Raw genomic sequence first — 11598 nt, forward strand, 5'->3', positions numbered from 1 at the left:
GGATGCACTCTTAGTCTGATGGGCTTCCCTTTGTAGGTAACTGAACCTTTCTCTCTGACTGCCCTTAACATTTTTTTCTTCATTTCAACCTTGATGAATCTGATGATTATGTGTCTTGGTCTTCTTGAGGAGTATCTTTGTGGTGTTCTCTGTATTTCCTGAATTCGAATGTTGGTCTGTCTTGCTAGATTGGGGAAGTTCTCCTGGATAATATCCTGATGAGTGTTTTCCAACTTGGTTCCATTCTCCCTGTCATTTTCAGGTACACCAATTGAATGTAGGTTTGGTCTTTTCACATAGTCCATATTTCTTGGAGGTTTTGTTCTTTCCTTTTTAGTATTTTTTCTCTAATCTTGACTTCATGCTTTATTTCATTAAGTTGATCTTCAATTTCTGATATCCTTTCTTCCATTTGATTGATTTGGCTACTAATACTTGTGCATCCTTCACAAAGTTCTCTTGCTGTGTTTTTCAGCTCTAGCAGATCACTTATGTTCTTCTCTAAACTGGTTATTCTGGTTAGCAATTCATCTAATCTTTTTTCAAGGTTCTTAGCTTCCTTGCATTGGGTTAGAACATGCTCCTTTAGCTCAGAGGAGTTTGTTATTACCCACCTTCTGAAGCCTACTTCTGTCAATTTGTCAAACTCATTCTCCATCCAGTTTTGTTCCCTTGCTGGCGAGGACTTGTGGTTCTTTGGAGGGGAAGAGGCATACTGGTTTTGGAATTTCCAGCCTTTTTGCACTGGTTTTTCTTCATCTTTCATTCATAGATTTATAGACCTTTGGTCTGATGATGGTGACTTTTGGATGGGGTTTTTGTGTGGACATCCTTTTTGTTAATGTTTATACTATTCCTTTTTGTTTGTTAGTTTTCCTTCTAACATTCAGGCCCCTTCAGGCCCCTCTGCTGCAGGTCTGCTTGAGTTTGCTGGAGGTCCACTCCAGACCCCGTTTGCCTGAGTATCACCAGCGGAGGCTGAAGAACAGAAAAGATTGCTGCCGTTCTTTCCTCTGGAAGCTTCGTCCCAGAGGGGCACTCACCAGATGCCAGCTGGAGCTCTCCTGTATAAAGTGTCTGTCGATCCCTGCTGGGAGGTGTCTCCGCATGAGGAGGCACATGGGTCAGGGACCCACTTGAGGAGGCAGTCTGTCCCTTAGCAGAGCTTGAGCACTGTGCTGGGAGATCTGCTGCTTTCTTCAGAGCCAGCAGGCAGGAACGTTTAAGTCTGCTAAAGCTGCACCCACAGTCCCTGACTGGGACTGCTGTCTTTCTTTCAGAGATGCCCTGCCCAGAGATGAAGAATCTAGAGATGCAGTCTGGTTGCAGCAGCTTTGCTGAGCTGCAGTGGGCTTTGCCCACTTTGAACTTCTCAGTGATTTTGCTTACACTGTGAGGGGAAAACCGCCTACTCAAGCCTCGGTAATGCCCTTCCCCCCACCAAACTCGAGTGTCCCAGGTTGACTTCAGACTGCTGTGCTGGCAGCAATAATTTCAAGCCAGTGGATCTTAGCTTGCTGGGCTGTGTGAGGGTGGGATCCTCTGAGCAAGATCACTTGGTTCCCTGGCTTCAGCACCCCCTTTCCAGGGGAGTGAACGGCTCTGTCTCACTAGTGTTCCAGGCGCTGCTGGGGTATGAAAAAAAAAAAAAATCCGGCAGCTAGCTTGGTGTCTGCCCAAATGGCCACCGAGTTTTGTGCTTAAAACCCAGGACCCTAGTGGTATAGGCAACCGAGGGAATTGCCTGGTCAGAGGGTTGTGAAAACAGTGGGAAAAGCATAGTATCTGGGCTGGAATGCACAGTCCAAGCATAGTATCTGGACTGGATTGCATAGTCCCTCATGGCACAGTCCCTCATGTCACAGTCCCTCAGGGCTTCCCTTGGCTAGGGGAGGGAGTTCCCTGACCGCTTGCGCTTCCTGGGTGAGGCGATACCCCACCCTGCTTCAGCTTGCCCTCCATGGGCTGCACCCACTGTCTAACTAGTCCCAATGAGATGAACCGGGTACCTCAACTGGAAATGCAGAAATCACCCGCCTGCTGCACTGATCTTGCTGGGAGCTGCGGACTGAAGCTGTTCCTATGTGACCATTTTGCCAGCCATCCCCCGCAATCTATTTATTTATTATAAATTTAAAGAATGAACTTACTGGATCAAAGATTATTAACTTTTTTCTTTTTGCAGACATATATATATGTGTGTGTGTGTGTATGTATATATGTATATATAAATGTATGATTTTTTTCTTTATTATTAAAGCAGTGCTTGTTCATTACAGAACATTTAGAAAATAAAGATACATATAAAGGAGAAGAATATCCCCCTGTGGCAGAGAAGGCTCACTTTACTGTCCACCAAACATCTTGCTCCTTTTTCCATAATTAGTCTGGGGATAGATTTTGCAGCCCCTATCTCTCACCCACTGCATCTACATGTGACCAATGATGTGTAAACAGGTCACTTTCAAGCCAAGACTTTGAAGTTACTAGTGTACTTTCCTCAAGATGTTTTTCTGTCTGCTGGAAGGAAGCAATTGATAATTAGGCTCTAGGGGATGTGAGGAACCAGGAGATGGAAGGAGTCTGGATTCCTTAATCACTGCATGGATGAGCACCCCCTGCTGACTAGGACCACTGGGTTTCACTGTCACATGAAACTGTTGGGTTAAGTCACTGGAATTTGGTGATTTATTCTTTAGAAGGAATCATTGTTAACAAATTGGCGTATTTTTTCTCAGTTTTTCCTGTGCACTTTTTCTCTTTAGTTTAGATTGTGGAATAAAAATTTTTAAGGCTATTAATATGTATTACCAAAATGCTTTTCAAAAACGCTGCTTTAATTTATACTCAAGCAATACTGTATGTGAGAACGGCTTGGTCAGCGTTGCTTGTTTATAGTTGCTGCATTGTTACAAATATTCTTAGCCTACTTACAAAACCCCTCTAAAATATGTGACAATCTTCTAGATACCTTGTTTCTCTTATCAAACTGTCAAGTTTTTGAGATTCAATGTTTGAATGTCCTTCACTATCATAATAGCTTAATCCATATTTGTTAAATGACTTTTAAGCCCAATGTTCAGAATGTTTACTGAAATCTATTTGAACACTGACATAATATAGTCTAGCAAATCATTGTTGGCTAATTAGTTTACTTTCAGAACCACCTATTTTTTTTTTTTTTTGTCATCCTTTCCAGTTAACATTTAAAGGCTTGCCATTGATTACATCATTTTAGAGTCAGGAACACTATGCAGTTCTCTGAGCTCATCTGGCTTCTCAGCCTCCAGGGTCACCTCTGCTCCATCCCATTCCCATTCATTGTTCACTTAATTATTCAACAAATATTTTTTCAGCACTTGCTATGTGTCAGCACCTGGGTTTTGGCTGTGAACAAAACAAAGATTCCTTTCTCCATGGAGCTTACATTTTAGAGGGGGAGATGGACATTAAATAATAAACACAATAAGTAAATTTAGACATTGTATTTGTCCATTCTTGCTGTAAAAGAATACCTAAGTTTGGGATAATTCATAAAAAATCGTGGTCTATTTTGGCTCACAGTTCTGCAGGCTGTACAGAATGCATAGTGCTGGCATCTGCTCTCGATGAGGGCCTCAGGAAGCTTCCAATCATGGTGGAAGGTGAAGGGGAAGCAGGCGCCACATGGCGAGAGTGGGAGCAAGAGTAGGCGGAGGTGTCACACTCTTTTAAACAACCAGGTGTTGCATGAACTCAGAGGGAGAACTCAACACCGAGCCATTAATGAAGGATCCGCCCCCATGACCCAAACCCCTGCACCAAGCCCCACTCCACCACTGGGGTTTACATTTCAACTTGAGTTTTGGAGGGGACAAACATCCAAACTATATCAGACATGTTAGAAGATATGGAAGAAAAGAGGAAAAGCAGGGTAAGAGGGAGATTGCACTTTAAAATACGGTGTGTGTTAGGGTAGACCTCATCAAGACAGTGACATTTAGGCAAAGACTTGAAGGAGGTAAGGAATATCAAAGAGACAAATCATTCCAAAGAAACCAGTGTGTGAAAAGCCCGAGGCAGGACTGGGTTGGTGTGTTCAGGGAGTAGCAGGGAGAAGGCACTGTGTCTGCCTCAGGGTGAGGGAGGGAGGTCAGGACTGGGGCGTGAGGCAGTGGAGCACGGGAAGGGGCATTCTAGGGCTTTGACTCTTGCTCTGAGTGAAATGGGAAGGAGAGGAGTGACTTCATCTGATTTAAATGACATGCTGACTGCTGTGTTGAGAGTGGGCTGCAGACAGGCAAGAAGAAAAGTAGAGAACCAAATGGAAGGCTATTTCAAAATCCAAAGAGATGACCATGGCTTGGGTCAGAATGGTAACAGTGGCTGCAGGGAAAGAAGCAGGAATTTGGATGTATTTGGAATATAGAGTCCATAGGATTTCCCAATAGACTGGATATGGGAGTGGGGGTGGTAAAGGTCTCTACAGTACAGGTAGAGAGACCTTTCTGAAATGTAAATCTAAATTATAAATGGCTGAATACCTTGCAATAGCTCCCTTTCATTTACCATGAATAAATGTCAAACAAAACAAATAATTGGCAATGTATAATGTAACCCCATAATGTAGCCCATCACTGGACTAATCTCTCACTTTCTTGCATTTTAAACTGATAGGAACATATACTACACTTGGTCTTAGCTAAAAGGCTGAGAGGTGTTGCCTTCTTGCATTTTCTACACCAGCCACAACCAACCACTGACTTCTCACTTTCCATCTCCACACCTTCTAAAACTCAGCTCAGGCATTTTTTTTTCTCCCCCCATGGAAAGACTTTCCCAACTTTTGGTGTATCAGTTTCCTGTGGCCACTGTTACAAATGACCACAAACTTGATGACTTAAAACACAGGAATGAATTTGGTCACAAGACTGAAGGCCAGAGTCCAAAGTCGGAATGTAGTTCAGGCCGCACACCCTCAGAAGGTTCTGGAGGAGAAGCCCTTTCTTGATTGTTTCAACTTCTGGTGGCTGCTGGCATTCCTTGGTTTGTGGCTGCATCACTCTGATCTCTGCCTCTGTCTTCTCATGGCCATGTCTACTGTGTGTCTGTATCAAATCTCCCTCTTTCTCTCTCATATAAGTACATTTATGATTGGATTTAGGGCCCATCAGGATAATCTTCTCATGCCAATATCTTTAACTTAATCACATCTGCAAAGACCCCTTTTCCTTATAAGTTAACATTTACAGGTTCCAGGGATTAGGACCTGATCTGTGGGTGGCCTGAGTCAGCTTGCTATACTTGTTAGAGGCCTTATATCCCCAGCCATAGCACTTGCACACTCAGTTATTTCTGAGCATGTGTACACACACAGATATTCCCACTGCTCAAGGTTTCTTAAGGCCAGGGGTTATATCTTATTAATAATCACTGCTTTCCCCACCCCCAGCAGTTTCTAGCTCACAGCTAATGGTCAGGGCACATTGATTGGGTGAATGAATGAAGATTCATGAAGCAGAATTTGTAACTGCTGTGTACTGTTGGGACTTCATAATTTTATGAAAATGAGATCAGGATTGGATTCCTCAGATATCTGCACAGTGGCTTTCCTTTGTTTCTTTCATTTTCTTTTTGTGTCCAGCTGTCACATTAGAACACCCTTACTAAATGAGCCTGCTCTGTCTAGGATTTGGGCCCAGTTATAGCCCTTGATAAACATAGCAATAGTTGGATAAAAGAAGAATACATATTTTCCTTTCACTGGTATATAAAACCTAGAATCCTGAACATTTGCAGTTAGCTGTGGGTGCTAAGAACATTGATCATGCTGCCAACTGGAAACATAAGATCTCTCAGGGTTATAGGTAGGGTAGCAGGGTATCCTGATAATAGTCCTTCCTTTGTTATGTGGGTGGTCATGATACTGCATCAGTAGATTGGTGGGACTGCCAGAGAGGTACTTGGGAAGTGACTATGACTTTGGCTTATTTGTATAATCCTCTGCCTATTTGGGTTAGGATTTAGCTGGGGCACTGATTGGCTTAACAGGGTGAGACACCATGAGGGACACACAGGTCAATATAATATCCCAAGATTCTACTTACCAAATGGTTTCTGATTTTATTTCCATTGCCCTAGGGCTTAGTCATACGTGGCTACAAGAAGAGTAGGTCTGGTGGCTGAAAAGCAGATCAGTGTTGTGCTTTTGCGGTGGATTCTGTCTGTCCAGAAAAGGCACACTATTTAAATTCACATCTTGGAAATTTTCTTCCTATGTTCCCATCATTTTCTTCCTATGTTCCTTTGATTATTGTGAGCCATGTTTGCAGATAACAGTGACCTACTGTGCTACATTTTTGTAAATCACATTTATTATCAACCTTGATGGGGGGCCAGACGTACTCAAACATTACACTGGTTAAAATCACATGTGCTTTCAGATGCCTATGGGGAAAACTGTGGCACATTTAAAAATTCTTGAGCAAAGTCTGGATAAATGAAATGATAAATCCCCCCTGCTGTTATAGAAATGCAATGATTTGTATTAATAGTCTGCCTTAATGCAGGGTCCTCCTGAATGAGTTCTATCTTTTTGTTTATATCCTCCTTCCTTGTATTCTAGCAGCTTGTCCCAAATATCCATTAGGTGGCTTCAAGGCTAGGGAACATGGATCTCTTTTTTATCAAAGAAGGAATTCAAAATATGTTGACAATGAGGGATTAGATGGAGAAAATGGAGTTAAAAAGGAGAGGGGACATGACAGAGAGCTATAAGAAAGAGCCCTTTCAGCTGGGTACCTTCTAGGTCCCTTTAAACTTACTGTCATGTCTCATGACATTTCTGCAACAACTCTCACTAGAAACTAGCATTATGGTCTCTGCTCTGCTGTGTGTGTGTAATTTAAAAGGGCCAGCAAAATCATGAAAGCCACGCCTCATGCTTCGTTAGAGGACAGGAGCAGAGCAGGAAGGAGCTGGGTAACAAACAGAGCTGTCTAGATCCAAGAACACTGAGCCTAGTTTTGCCATCAGCAAGGACCTGCCCTTTGCATACATATTCTCTGGGGCCCTCTGCTGTCACTGCCAACTGGCAGTGCTCATTGTCTTCCCACGAGTGTCTTTAGAGTCTGTCCCCTCTCACCCCTACAGAGGATGGTCTCTGAGTCCTGGCCAGCCCTGAAGGCTCTTATCTGGCTCCCAGCTCATGCTCAACTGGTCCCCACTCAGGAGAGCTTTGTGATGGGTTAAAAGGAGGACTCTCCCTGAGAGGTGTTTGCATTTTAATAGGAGATACTTTAAAACAAATCTAATTCTTACTATTATATTACAAACATTACTATTGTAGCTATTACTAAGTATAACATATACACAGCTCAGAGCTCAAATTTTAAGTGTACAGCTTGAATTTTTGCCAAGTAAAACCATAATCCAGATCAAGACTAGTATGTTAGCAGTACCCTAGATGCCTTCCTTGTGCCACGTCTGGATCGCCTGGCGTGTTGCCAAAGGCGACTACTATTTTGATTCCTATAACCACAGATGAGTTTTACCAGTGTGTGAACTTTATAGCACTGGAATCATAAATATATACAGTTGACCTTGAATAGCTCAGAGGTTAGGGACAGTGACCCTCAACACAGTTGAAAATCCGTTTATAACTTTTGACTTTGCAAAAACTTTACCAATAGCCTACTATTGGCCCGAAGTCTTACTGATAATACAAGCAACAAATAAACATATTTTTGTGTATATATTATATACTGTATTCTTACAAAAAATAATCTAGAGAAAAGAAATTGTGATTAAGAAATCGTAAAGAAGAGAAAATATAGTTACTATTCATTAGGAGGAAGAGTATCATCATAAAGGTCTTCATCCTTATCTTCACATTGAGCAGATTGAGAAGGAGGAGGAAGAGGAGGGGTTGGCCTTGCTGTTTGATGGGTGCCAGAGGCTGAAGAGAGTCTGAGTCTAAGGGACCTGTGCAGTTCAAGCCCATGTTGTTCAAGCTCAACTGTGCTTTTTTGGATCATTTTTTTTGTTTGTTTGTTTTTTTCACTCAAACTTACGTCTGTTTCGCTCAAACTTACATCTTTTTCACTCAAACTTACAACCTGAGTTATCAAGGTTGTTGCTAGCAGCTGTATTTGCCCTTTTTATTGCTGTATAATATTCCAATTTGTGGGAAAACTTCATAATTTACAGACAGTCCCCGACCTCAGATGGTTTGGCTTATCGTTTTTCCCCTTTATGACAGCATGAAAACAATGTGCGTTCAGTAGAAACCATACTTTGAGTACCCATACAACTATTCCGGTTTTTGCTTTCAGTACAGTATTAAATAAATTACATAAGTTATTCAACATTATTATAAAATAGGTTTTGTGTTAGGTAGGGGCTAGGCTAAGGTACAGTGATCAGTAAGGTTAGGTGTATTAAATGCATTTTTTACTACAGTATTTTCAACTTATGATGGTTTAATTGGGACGTAACATTGAAAGTTGAAGAACATCTATATTTATCCATGCTATTGTTGATGAACATTTAAATTGATTTGGGCCACAGTGGCTCACACCTGTAATCCCAGCAATTTGGGAGGATGAGGTGGGCAGTTCACTTGAGGCCAGAAGTTCAAGACCAGACAGGCCAAGGTGGGAAAACCCCGTCTCTACTAAAAATACAAAAATCAGTTGAACGTGGAGGCGGATGCCTGTAATCCCTGCTAAGGCAGGAGAATCGCTTGAACCTGGGAGGCGAAGGTTGCAGTGAGCCGAGATCACGCCACTGCACTCCAGCCTGGGTGACAGAGCGAGACTCTGTCTCAAAAAATAAAATAAAATAAAATAAAATAAAATAGAATAGAATAGAATAGAATAGAATAGAATAGAATAGAATAGAATAAAATAAAATAGAATAAAATAAAACAAGGATTTGGGCTATAATGAATACTCCTGTGAATATTCTTAAACGTGTCCTCTGATACATGTAGGAGCAGGATTGCTAGGTCAAAGAGTGAACATATATTCAATTGGGTAGAGATGGACAAGTTCCAGAGTGGTTCTACCAAGTTACGTTCCCACCAGCAGTGTATGAGTCCTGGTAACTACATACCTCCATACCTCATTGCCAATATGTGGCATTGTCTTTTTTTTTTTTTTTAGTTTTAGCCATTCCGGTGGGAAGGTAGTAGTGTCTCATTTGGTTGTAATTCACATTTTCATGGCAACTAGTGCTATTGAGCATCTTTTCATAGACTTATTTGCCTTTTGTTTATTCTCTTTTGGGTAGTGCTCATTTAATTTGGAATAGATTTCAACAGATGGCCTATCTGTCTGTATATCCATGTACATCACATATATATGTGTATATAGCTATATCTAGATGATATATAGCCAGATATACATAAATCTCTGATAAAAATGTTATTGAAATATTTAGTACATACTTTGCAATTGATTGAAAATTGGCCCTAATTCTCCACCTTTCCCTGTAACCACAACCTTTGCAATATAATTTGAAAATCCTCCCATAAAGAGGCAGTGTTAGTTCCCTCCCTCCAATCTTTGCTGATCTTTGACTTGTTTTGGCTGATAAGATGCATTGGAAGTGACAGTGTGCCAGTTCTAAGGTCGCGCCTGAAGAGGCCTTGTGTACTTCCTTCTGCTGCCAAGGTAACAGGCTGAGGCTAGCCTGATGGAGCCTGAGGAGTGCTGAGGCCCCCAGACAGTAGCCAGCACATTCTTATTAAAGAAGAAACATGCAAATTTGGTAAATGAACGTGGTATCATATTTTAATCTGTATTCCTTTGGTTACTAGTAAGATAGAACATTTAAAAATCTGTTTAGTGTCCTTTGCTTGTTCACCTCCTTTATACATTTTCCTTTTGGAGAATTCATCTATTTGTAGAGCTTTTTAGGTAAACAGAATATTAACTTTTTGTATTGTATATGGAAAAAATGTTCTGTAGTTTTTTATTTCCTTTTACATTTGATCAAATTTTTATATGCAAAAATTTTAAGGTTTTTTTTTTTTTTTCCCCACATCAGTTGGGTAATATGCCTACATGGTAACAAACCTTGAAGGAGGCACATTTCACATGAGTGTGAAAACCCAGTTATCATGCTTACCAACCACAAAAGGATCATTTCAGCTTTGTATGTGGTTAAATGTGTTAACATTTTTCTTTATAAGTCTTTTTTTTTTTGGTGCAATGGTAAGAAAAATAGTTCCCTCTCTAAAGTTATATAGTTATTTACTCATCATCACCTATTAGGAAACACAAATATTCAAAGGAAAACATGGGAATTGATGGGCAATTCAAGAAGATAATGTGGGCATGAAGCCAGTATTAATTAGGATGCTTTCATATGCCAGTGACAGGAACTCTGCCTCAAATTAGTTAAATATAATGACATTCTTTATTTTACATAAGAAATTCAGAAGTATGACAGCTTCCAAAATTGGTTAAGTCAGCAGCTCAACAATTTTTTCCACAAACATGTTTGTTTTGTTTTTTTCCTATCACAATGCCATCCTTGTGCGGTTGCCTTTGTCTTTAGGAGGTTCTTTTCACCATCACGCTGTGGCTGCCAGTGGTCAAAGGGCAACAGGCTTCCTTGTCCTATCCAGGGAAGAGTGAAGTGTTTCTCCCGGACATAGAATGTATGCTCCTCCCTTCAGTATAACTGAGTCATCTAAGGTCATGGACTCACCCTTAGACCAATAATTAGAGAATACTAATTAAGAATCATCTTAGGTCAATCAGGATTCCCTTTGGGAATGAAAATTAGATGACTAAATATGTAACAGAATTGAGGTTTGGACAGGAAGGAGGAAAGGGAGAACAGATGTTAGACAGGTCACTGAGAGTGTTTGCTCCGGGTCCTTCTGGACATCCCTCAAATTGGGTGCCATTTCCCAATTTGTAGTCTTAAAAAATGTAGCCATTTCCTACATAGTCTAAAACAATTATGGGTTTTGGATTCAACTGCTCCCTGGTTTGAATTCAGGCTCTGCCATTTATCATCTGTGGCACGTGATGTAAGTTATTCAATCTCTTTACATTTGTTTCCCCACCTGTAAAATGGAAATAATATCTAGCTTGTCTGGCATATAGTAGATCTTCAATAAATTATTATTTTTTATTATGACCATTCATAAATCAGTTCATAGTTCCAGTTTCCTTAGCTGTTTTTTGTCTTATGACATTTAAGTCGATTTGCGGTTATTATGCTATATTCTATCTGCTTTGAGGCCAGTTTAAAACACTGAGCTGACTTTTCTTTGCAACCGTATTTTCACTTGCCCTTCCACTGTCCTTCTATTTCTCTTGAACTTCTATGGGCTTGGGTGTTTTCTGCATTTTATACATGAATGGCATTGATTGTTTTTTCCAGTGAATGATCTCTAACTTACAGTTCTGAGGGTTAGCATACACAAAAAATGATTCTATGATGAAGTTGCCAACTCTCTAACATATTTTAAATCATCTTTTGGTTTAATAATAAAAACCAACTCCTTTTTCCCATTTGAAATTACATATGTAAGCCGAGTTCTTTAATTTACATCACCTCATGCTATTCATGTGAAGCTGAGCTTCTTTGAAGCATCACCTG

At 40.6% G+C, this 11598-nt stretch overlaps 2 non-coding genes across 2 annotated transcripts; both read right to left on the reverse strand.

The window, feature by feature from the left end:
* Positions 1–4502: 4502 nt before the first annotated feature.
* LOC115896752 lies at positions 4503–4701 on the reverse strand. The gene has a single exon (XR_004056639.1). It is a non-coding gene; the product is annotated as a U2 spliceosomal RNA (small nuclear RNA).
* A 5322-nt stretch (positions 4702–10023) lies between these two features.
* Positions 10024–10125, reverse strand: LOC115896719. Its single transcript, XR_004056620.1, has one exon. It is a non-coding gene; the product is annotated as a small nucleolar RNA U13 (small nucleolar RNA).
* Between the last annotated feature and the right edge of the window lie 1473 nt (positions 10126–11598).

This window comes from Rhinopithecus roxellana, chromosome 3 (assembly GCF_007565055.1).
Source record: "Rhinopithecus roxellana isolate Shanxi Qingling chromosome 3, ASM756505v1, whole genome shotgun sequence".
Taxonomy (NCBI): domain Eukaryota; kingdom Metazoa; phylum Chordata; class Mammalia; order Primates; family Cercopithecidae; genus Rhinopithecus; species Rhinopithecus roxellana.